We start from the raw sequence: 9,333 nt of genomic DNA, 5'->3' as shown, positions 1-9,333 counted from the left end.
CTCTCTCTAAGCCTCAATTTCTTTGTCTCTAAAATGGGGGCGCTACAACCTGTAGAAGCTGTCACAGAGTGGTTGGGCAGATAAAATGAGAAAATGGCCCTTTCACTGTCCCGGATATTTCCTGCCACTGACATTCCCGGTAAGCCTCCTTTCTCTTGAATTGACTCCATAGCACATCTCTACCTAAAGGCCCCAAGATTTCAGGCAGCTTCTCGAGGACCCAAATCTCCATCCCCATCTGACTGGTGGCCTTTCTGCCCTGTGGTACCCAGCACAGGCCATGATGCGTGGTGGGGCCAGTCCATCACTAAAGTCTCTTTAGAAAGGATTTGTTGCCTTCACATGAACATATGACCAAGCTCTGTAGCTCCTGGGCTGCTCAATCCCATTGCCAGGTCCTCTCCTTTCCAGGCAATCTGCTCTTCCTTTCTGTGGTCTCCTCTGGACATAATGGGAAGGAGGTTCATCGTCTGCTTGACCTTTAAAGCCAGCTCGGCCAGAGGAAACATAGTGGAGGAGCTAACATGCAAATAAACACAGCCAAACAGGTTAGATACAAGAGAGATAGGAAGTAATGAACAGGAAAGGCGTTCGAATTAGGAGGGATTGGGACAAATTTCCTGTAGAAGATGGGCTTTTAACTCTAACTTCAAGGAGACCCGAGAAGCTAGTAGGCAGAGATAAGGAGGGAGAGCATTCCAGGATGGAGGATGGACCCTTCTGACATCTCTCTGTCTAGAATCCCTCCTGCCATCTTAGGTTGCTTTAAGAAAGGCAGAATGGCCAGGATTGGGGGAGAGAATGATTCTGCTTGTTCTCTGCGGTCCTCTCAACCCAGTTGGTCAAGTGATGGCTGGACAGCTACTTGATGGATTGGCTAGTGAATAGAGGGGTGTCCTGGTCAGATTGAATGAATTGTTTTGATCGGTTTCTGTTAGGGGGTCGCTAGGTGGCTCAGTGAATAGAGAGCCCAGCCTGGAGACACTGAGTTCTTGGGCTCAAAATCTGACCTCAGACACTTCCTGGCTGTATGACCCTGGACAAGTCACCTACCTTTAATTGCCTAGCCCGTACTACTCTTCTATCTTGGAACCATTGCTTAGTATTGATTCTAAGGCAGAAGGTAAGAGTTAAAAATAAAGAAATGTTCCTGTCTGCTCGGAGACTCTGGGATTGCATTTTAATTGTCCATCTGTGATACTCCATCCTTGGTGAGTTCACTCATGATCTCTTTCCTAGTGCAAGATTCTCATTCTCCTGAGAAGAAACAACATCCACATCATGGGAGAGAGATCTTTGGGGATGAGTTTAGTTGTATGAGACCTCCAAGGAGTTCCAAGGCTTCCCTCTTCTCTCCTTTCTGGGCAGCAGTGGTTCTAGCAGTGCCTTGTACCTTGAGCATTCATTAGCAGCCAGTTCTCAGAATAACTCCTATAGAGCAGAAATTCCAATATGGAGGGTTACAGAGGAAACCCAGGAAGCTGAAATTAAAAAACAAAACAAAAACAACCTCACAGACGACATCGTGAGAACTCCCTAGATAGCTACCTGAGGCACTGAAAGGGAAAGAGACTTGTCCAGGGTCACTCAGCCAGTATGGATTCAAACTCATGTTTTCTGGGCTTCAGTGCTATCTCTCTACCCACTGTGTCACGCTACTCCCTCTCTTTTCTTATCAAAGACACTGAACTTATTTCTGTAGACTTGTTATGAGTTGAAGGCCCCATCCCTAGGCTGGCCTCTATTGTCATCATTTCCTTGGCGATATTATGGAGGCAAAAGCGTCTACGTCACAATGACCCAGGCTGAGGGCATCTTTATCCTTCTGGTCTTTGGTCCTTGGCTGACCTCCTTCCACCATAAATAATGTCAATATGGCTGGAAGCAGGCATCACTTGGGCATCTTCTGAAGAGTCTGGGTTCCTTTTGCAGGGAACAATGGCAAAATATTCCCTTGTCCTTTTCCACGGGGTTGGGAAGGGCATTCGGTAACCATTTTGGCCTTTCTGTAAGACCCTGTAAATCCCCAAGAGAAGCCAGCGACTTCCACAAGACGGATAATAACTTCACAGGGAATGACAGCTGGTAGGCTGAGTTCTCTGCAAGGGCAGAACAGCATGGCATCATGGGACAAGGAGAGGAACAATGTCTGGGGGGGCTCCCATCCCTCCTTGGCTACTTGTTCTCTGTTTGGACTTGGGCAAATCATTTCCCTTTTCTGACCCTCAGATTCCTTCTGCTTTAAATGAGGGGGTTGGTTGGTCTCCTACGTGCCTCTGAGCCCAGCAGGGATGAATCTTTGGGTCTTAGACCGAAGGAAGCCTCACAAAGAGCTCCCACAAGGACCCAGTCCCAGAAAGGCTGTTTGGGCTGTGCCCTTTGCGGTGGGCTTCCTGGCCTTGGACAGGGTTCCTGCCCCTTTCGCCCATCTCAGCCTGCTTATCCTTCAGCAAAATCAAAACACCAGAGCTTTAATGCACTTCTTTGAGGCCCTGAGATGATGCAGATTAGTGGGAAGGTTTTAGCAAGAAGTTGCGGGCAAAGCATGGAAAAGCAGATGGTATTCGGTTGTTTCTAGGCATCCTGCCTTCTTCTTGTGTGACGAAAATGCAGTTTGAAGGGCCTACTTTTCATTAGAACCACTGGCTAATTTCCATTTGGATCACCCTGGATTCTGTCATCCCTTGTGCCTGAAGGCCAAGGCCTGCTCTTCTCCCTTTGATAGGAAAGAGACAAGATGGTGGAGTAAACACGGCCACCCCCGGAGGCCAACAGAATCCCACAATGCCCCAGATGGAAAGGAGCTCAGAGGCTGCTAGACCAACCTGTGTGTTATTGTCATCGACACTCCCAACATGAGGCCATCCAGCCTCTTCTTAGAGGCCTCTAAGGGAGGGAAACTACTTCCTGAGGAAACCCATTGCACTTGGCAATAGCTTGAACTGTTAGCAAGCTCCCCGACCTCACCCCCAAATCAAGTTTATATTTGTTTCTTTGCACCCTTCACCCACCGCTCTTGGTTCTGAACTTCAAGGCCAAGCAGGACTGGTTGATATCTCTTGCACAGGGCAGCTGTTTGGTCCCAGGAAGCCAGCTGGCATGTGGCCCTGAGCCTCCTCTTCTCTTGGACGAGCATCCTCGGCTCCTTCAGCGAATGCCTGGAGCACAGTCTCTAGGAGTTTCTTGCTGATTACATTCCCCTGGACCTGCCCCAGCTTCTTAGGGCCTTTCTTTCCACGTTGAGATCCGGCCATTCTCAGTTCCATTCCATTCCCATTCCACAGACATAGAGTGAGCCCTTCTTAGTGTCTAGGCTCAGCTCTAGCTATTGACAGTCAAAGACACACACACTCAAGAGATATTCCACTGGGGCATGGCGGGGCACAGGGGTTGCGCACCCAGATCACTCAGCACAAAATTCAGACAAAATTAATTCAGTGCGATTCATGGAAGGGGAAGAGGAGCAGGAGAGCCTCCGGGAGGGTTAGCACGTCAGCTGAGCCCTGGCTAGAATGTGAAGTTCTAAGAGACAGGGACGAGGAGAAAGAATTTCAAGTCTAGGGGATGGGACAGAATAGTGAAATGGGAATGAATAACAACAACGAGGCTGCTCTGGCCAGAATTTGGAATGCATATGGGACAGCACTCACCCTGGAAAGATGCCAAGGCATTTGGATTTGGGGTGTGGGGGGGATTTGAATTGAATCCTAGCAGCCATAGAGAGTCATGGAAGCTCTTGAGCTAGGGAGAGACATGAATGGGGAAGATGGGTTGTAGAAGAGAAAGGCTAAATGGAAGAAGACCTGTTAGGAGGTTGTTGCTATAGTAAAGGTGAAGAGAGTTGGAATTAGGATAATGGCAGTGATAATATGACAGAAAGTAAAAAGTAAAAGATGGGGAGGGGGAATAAACCAAATTTGGGAAAGTTTTGGATTTACTTTTCTAGCTATAAACGTCCAACCTTTCATGAATCCATGAGCTCCTGGAATGTAGCTTTTACTGAGTGTAGACGACCATTTTGTTTGTTTGCTTCTGGTGCTTCTGGTCCTACTTGTGACCCCCTTATCTCACCAGAGAGTCTAGTGAGTGGGTTAAATTCTGTCATAGGTCCCAATCTGTGAACTTTGGGTCTCTCGGGAGCCAACATAGTAAGGCTTGGGAGATTTTCCCTCCCCAGTCTGGTTTCCATACACATTGTTCAATGCAAGCTATCCTCTTCAAACTCAACAACCATCTTTTAGTGGCCCCTTCTGAGAATGAATCCTTCTTGACCCCTCTGTAGTCATCGAAACTCTTGACCACCTTCTCTTCCTGGGTATTCTCTCCTTTCTGACTATGGTGGATATTAATTTCCATTGGTTTAGAATTAGAGCTCCTGGTGAATAGATTGGTTCATTTTTGATTTTTGAATCCCAGTGTCTGCTACATGGTAGGTGCTTGGTGATGTTTGTTGTCCTGTTCATTGGTTCTGTAACCTGTTCATAACTTTTAAATCCTCTTTGATGTTTCTTCATCTACTCTCTCACTTGATGACCTCAACAATTTCTCTGGGTTCAATTATCATCTCTGTGCAGGCCCAGACTCTCTCCTGTTCTCCACTCTTCCATCACCAATTGCTTCATGGACCTCTTGAAATGAAAATCCTTAAAGGCATCACAAACACAAAACAAACATCACACACAGGTCCAAAACTGAGCTCATCTTTTCCCCCTAAATCTTGACCTCTTTGGAACTTTCCTATTAATGTCAAGCATCTCTCCAGTCAATGAGGCTAGAAACCTTGATGCTATCCTTGACTCCTGATTCTTCTTCTCTCTCCATATCAGATCAGTTATCAAATCTTATTCTTTCTAATTTTCTAACATTTTCACATCTGCCTCATTTTCTCCATTTAGGCAGTCACCTGTTTAGTTCAGGACCTCATCACCTCTCACACAAATCATTTCAACAACCTTCTGATTAGCAAGTCTCCCTTGCTTCAGTCTTCAGCTCATCCTCTACAGAGATGCAAAAATGATTCTCCTGAAATAGGTTTGACCATGTCACCTTTTTAACCAGTGACCACCAGGGTTAAATCTAAACACCTCTTCTACTTTAGAAACCCTTCATAGGCTCCTATGATCCAACCAAGTTTGTCTTCTTGTTTTTCCTCCTATATCACAGGCTATCTCTTGACTTCACATCTTTTCACAAACCATCTCTCCTGCCTAGAGTACTGTCCTCTTTTCTCTCCGACTTTTAGGGTGTCTGACTTCCTTTAAAATTCATCTTCTAAGTCACATTCAACATAAAGTCCTTTCTGTTGTCTACATCTGATAGTACCCTCCCCCTTAACGTTTACCTCCCACATATTTTGTACCTGCAATATTTTGTCTCCCCCAGTTAGACTGTACATTTCTTGAAGACCATTCTTGTTTTTGTATCTGTAACGTCCAGTGCCTAGCACAGCCTCTGGCACATAGGGGCCACTTAATCCATGTGTGATTGCTTGATTGATTCATATATAAAGAAGAAGATAGGTGGTGAAGTGGATAGAATGTTGGACCCAAAGTCAGGAGACACTAAAACTAAATATCACCTCATCTACTCACTAGCTGGGTGACCTTGGGCAAGTCACTTGACCTCTACCTGCTTCACTTGTAAAGTGGGGATAATTCCTTGTATGGTTGTGAGAATCAAATGAGATATTTTTAGAATGTAATACCTAGCTCTAGGCATTTCATAAATCCTCCCTCCCTTCCTTCCCTCCCTTCCTTACCTCCTTCCCATCCCTCCCTCCCTCCCTTCCTTCCTTCCTTCCTTCTTTCCTTCCTTCCTTCCTTCCTTCTTTCCTTCCTTCCTTCCTTCCTTCCTTCCTTCCTTCCTTCCTTCCTTCCTTCCTTCCTTCCTTCCTTCCTTCCTTCCTTCCTTCCTTCCTTCCTTCCTTCCTTCCTTCCTTCCTTCCTTCCTTCCTTCCTTCTTTTCTCCTTCCCTCCCTCAGCACTCCCTCCCTCTGTCCCTCCCTCCATTCCTCCCTCCATTCCTCCCTCCATTCCTCCCTCCCTCCCTCCATTCCTCCCTCCCTCCCTCCCTGCCTTCCTTCCTTCCTTCCTTCCTTCCTTCCTTCCTTCCTTCCTTCCTTCCTTCCTTCCTTCCTTCCTTCCTTCCTCCCTCCCTCCCTCCCTCCTCCCTCCCTCCCTTCCTTCCTTCCTTCCTTCCTCCCTTCCTTCCTTCCTTCCTTCCTTCCTTCCTTCCTTCCTTCCTTCCTTCCTTCCTTCCTTCCTTCCTTCCTTCCTTCCTTCCTTCCTTCCTTCCTTCCTTCCTTCCTTCCTTCCTTCCTTCCTTCCTTCCTTCCCTTTCCTTTTTTGCTTCATGTTGTTCCTTGAGACCAGTGATTATTTCATTTTTTCATCTTTTTAGCCAGTGGTTTAGCTAGGTTCGCCAGTGGCTTGCATACAATAGGTGCTGGAGAAATGCTTATGGAAGAATGCCTCAAAGTAATTCCTTCTAACTGAGCTGTTGTAGAAACCATAAAGGGATTGCCATGAGTGTCCACTCGTGTCTTTATGTTACTGGAAAACTTATTTTCCAGGAAACTTTACCATCTTTAAAACTGTCCTGGATTCTCTTTTCAGTTGAGAATAAACTGGCTCGCCACCAAAGCAGCCCAGCTTCCTGCCTAGGAGTGAGTACCTGCGCTCGGTTCTGGCCCTGTTGTTCACGATTCTTTTTAAACCAGGACCATATTTTCTGAGAGACAATGTGCCTCTTTGGGGACCTGTAGGAGATGTGTTTAGCCATGTCTGCATTTGAATATCAAGACGAATGTCTCCGCTTGACGTGCCAGACGTGGTGCCTGAGTATGATTATTCACTTGGCAATGCCCGAGCGAGGCTTTGATCCTTCTCCCCTGTGGTTTTGTTTTATGATTTACATCATTTGTAGTGTCATGCTATTGGGCAGAACTGGCTCACAGAGGCCAGTCAGAAATCCCCCAGGCTTGGGAGGGCTTGGGGGTCTGGTGATAAATCCCAGAGTAAGAAAGGCTTCCACTGTTCCTTTTTATGCATCTGTGGGGACCCTCCTTAAACCACAAGGAATCCAAATGTTTGCACAGACAAATTGTGTTTCCAAATCCTTAAAAATCTGTCCAAGGCTTTCTGGCCACTCTGCTTCCTTTTTTTGGAGAAGGCTGGCCGGCTGGCTGGGCATTCTATGGACACAGGAGGCATTCCTATAAGCATAAACCAAACAAAATACAACTGATGACGACAGCGGCGATAACTAGCATTCATCTAATGCCGAAAGGTTTGCAAAGTGCTTCACCCGTGAAATCTCACGACTCTCACAACCAAACTTGAGGTAGGCACAATTGCTATCTCAGTTTTACAGATGAGGAAACTGAGATTCAGAGAGGGCAAATGATTTGCCTGCAATAGGTCCTGCGGCTAGTAAGCCTCTGAGGCACGATATCATCTAGTGATGCCCAGGACTCGGTGCTGATATGTTTTTAGTTCTAGAGAACTAGATGGAGAAAGACCTCAGTGAGAAGGATTGCAAATTGATTCCTTGAGTACAACTGGAGCTGACTGTGGCGACTGAGTCCATCCTAGGTTTGCTGACTATTCAGTTTTAAATGGAGACAATTTGGTGGATTGCTTTATCCTTTCAAGTTCCGGGAAGTACTCAGAGTTGAATACATGATGTAAGAGAGGGAAGCCGACTCATCGACTCATCATGCTGAAAGGCCAACTTGAGCTGGGGGAGGGCAGGAAGGAGAGAGACTTCTGAGAAGGAACAGAGGAACTGAGAAGCTCCAAACAGTTGAACTCACTTCTTCTCTTTGGGAAGCCCACCAGGGAGGTTAATCTGAGCGAACCTCAGAGCCTGGAGCATCCTCCTGTGAAGCCTGACCCAGTATCCAGTGGAAGACCAACCGGAGTGAACAGGACTTTGCCAGAAAGCCATTCACCACAAGAAGGTTTCCTCGCCATCCCTCTAGACAGCGTGGAATGTTAAATCATAGCTAGAACAGCTAGGAAGTAGGACGGCTCTCACAAGTGACCCCAGAGGGTCAGGCAGGCAAGCTTGACCCTGCAGGATTTGGGGAGAAGGGGTCCGATGGTTATTTAGGCACTTCCTATTTCCCACCTTCCTATTGGCTCATCCCACAACTCATTTGCCCAACTTTCACACGTTCTATTAGAATAAATAGCTATTTGCTAGATCAAGTGCCTGCTTTGTGGGATCCAGGAAGGGAGTTTGGGGGGAGGAAAGTTCCACGTCTCTCCTCAGAGAGGGGGAAGCTGTCTGTCCTGTGTTTTATTTCACCCAAGTCTCTGAAGGAACAGTAGCCTGTGGTTCTGAAGGCAACCAGAGTTGGGTTTACCAGGCAATAAAAGAGGGAAACCAACGTATCCCCTCTCTTCACCTCTTGGCTCCATTCCATCTATACCACACGCTGGTCCTGAATTCCATGGTGGGAGACTCCATTTCTCTCCCTCCATTACAGTGAGGAACTCCAATCATGCATTTCCCCTCTTAAAGAGCAAATTACAAAGAAAAGAAGTCAACGTCGAAGTACAGAAGCTTTAGGTTAGTGTAAGAATCTGAAAGTCAAAGTCATATGGAATATGGGGGGGTTGTAAAGATATTATAAAAGAAATCTCCTCCCTCTTCCCTTCCCCCCAACCCTAATGAGTCTTTGTAGTGTAGGGTCCTATGCAAGTGACTGGGAAGTGGCCAATGTATATCAGGGGGTGGAAGTGAGGATATCACAGCCCTTTAATAAACAGAAAGCAGCATGAAGGCAGGAACCAAGATTTTTCCTTCTCTATTTGCTTTTAAAACCCTGAACAGGGGGGGCAGCTGGGTAGCTCAGTGGATTAAGAGTCAGCCTTAGAGACAGGAGGTCATAGGTTCAAATCTGGCCTCAGCCACTTCCCAGCTGTGTGACCCTGGGCAAGTCACTTGACCCCCATTGCCTAGCCCTTACCACTCTTCTGCCTTGGAGTCAATACTGTGTATTGGCTCCAAGATGGAAGGTAAGGGTTTAAAAAAAAACCCTGAACAGGAATGAATTAATTAGTTAATTTAATTCCACTTCTAGAGTTAGATGGGGATGTTACAATGGGTTAGTCCATCCCGATATATGTGGGGTACACGCTGCATCAACCCCTAGGAGATGGGCTAGATGGCCTGAGCAAAACTGCCCCAGGGCTCTTAGTCATCCTCAGCTGCCATTTTTTTCCCAAGCCTATCAATGTTCTCATGATGATTTTATTCTGCTACTGCCATGGAACAAGACTGTCAAAAAAAAAATCAAATTTTTTAGTGTCTCAGACTCCAATCCAA

The 9,333-nt window shown here is 46.5% G+C and overlaps 1 long non-coding RNA gene across 1 annotated transcript; it reads right to left on the bottom strand.

Moving 5' to 3' along the window:
• Nucleotides 1-1,165: 1,165 nt before the first annotated feature.
• Nucleotides 1,166-1,724, bottom strand: LOC103099109 (uncharacterized). Its single transcript, XR_463619.3, has 2 exons — nucleotides 1,549-1,724; nucleotides 1,166-1,431 (listed from the first exon to the last, which is right to left on the bottom strand). It is a non-coding gene; the product is annotated as an uncharacterized LOC103099109 (long non-coding RNA).
• Between the last annotated feature and the right edge of the window lie 7,609 nt (nucleotides 1,725-9,333).

Source organism: Monodelphis domestica, chromosome 2, assembly GCF_027887165.1.
Source record: "Monodelphis domestica isolate mMonDom1 chromosome 2, mMonDom1.pri, whole genome shotgun sequence".
Taxonomy (NCBI): Eukaryota; Metazoa; Chordata; class Mammalia; order Didelphimorphia; family Didelphidae; genus Monodelphis; species Monodelphis domestica.
The sequence above is the reverse complement of the archived record's forward strand: the minus strand, read 5'-3'. Positions and strand labels throughout refer to the sequence as shown.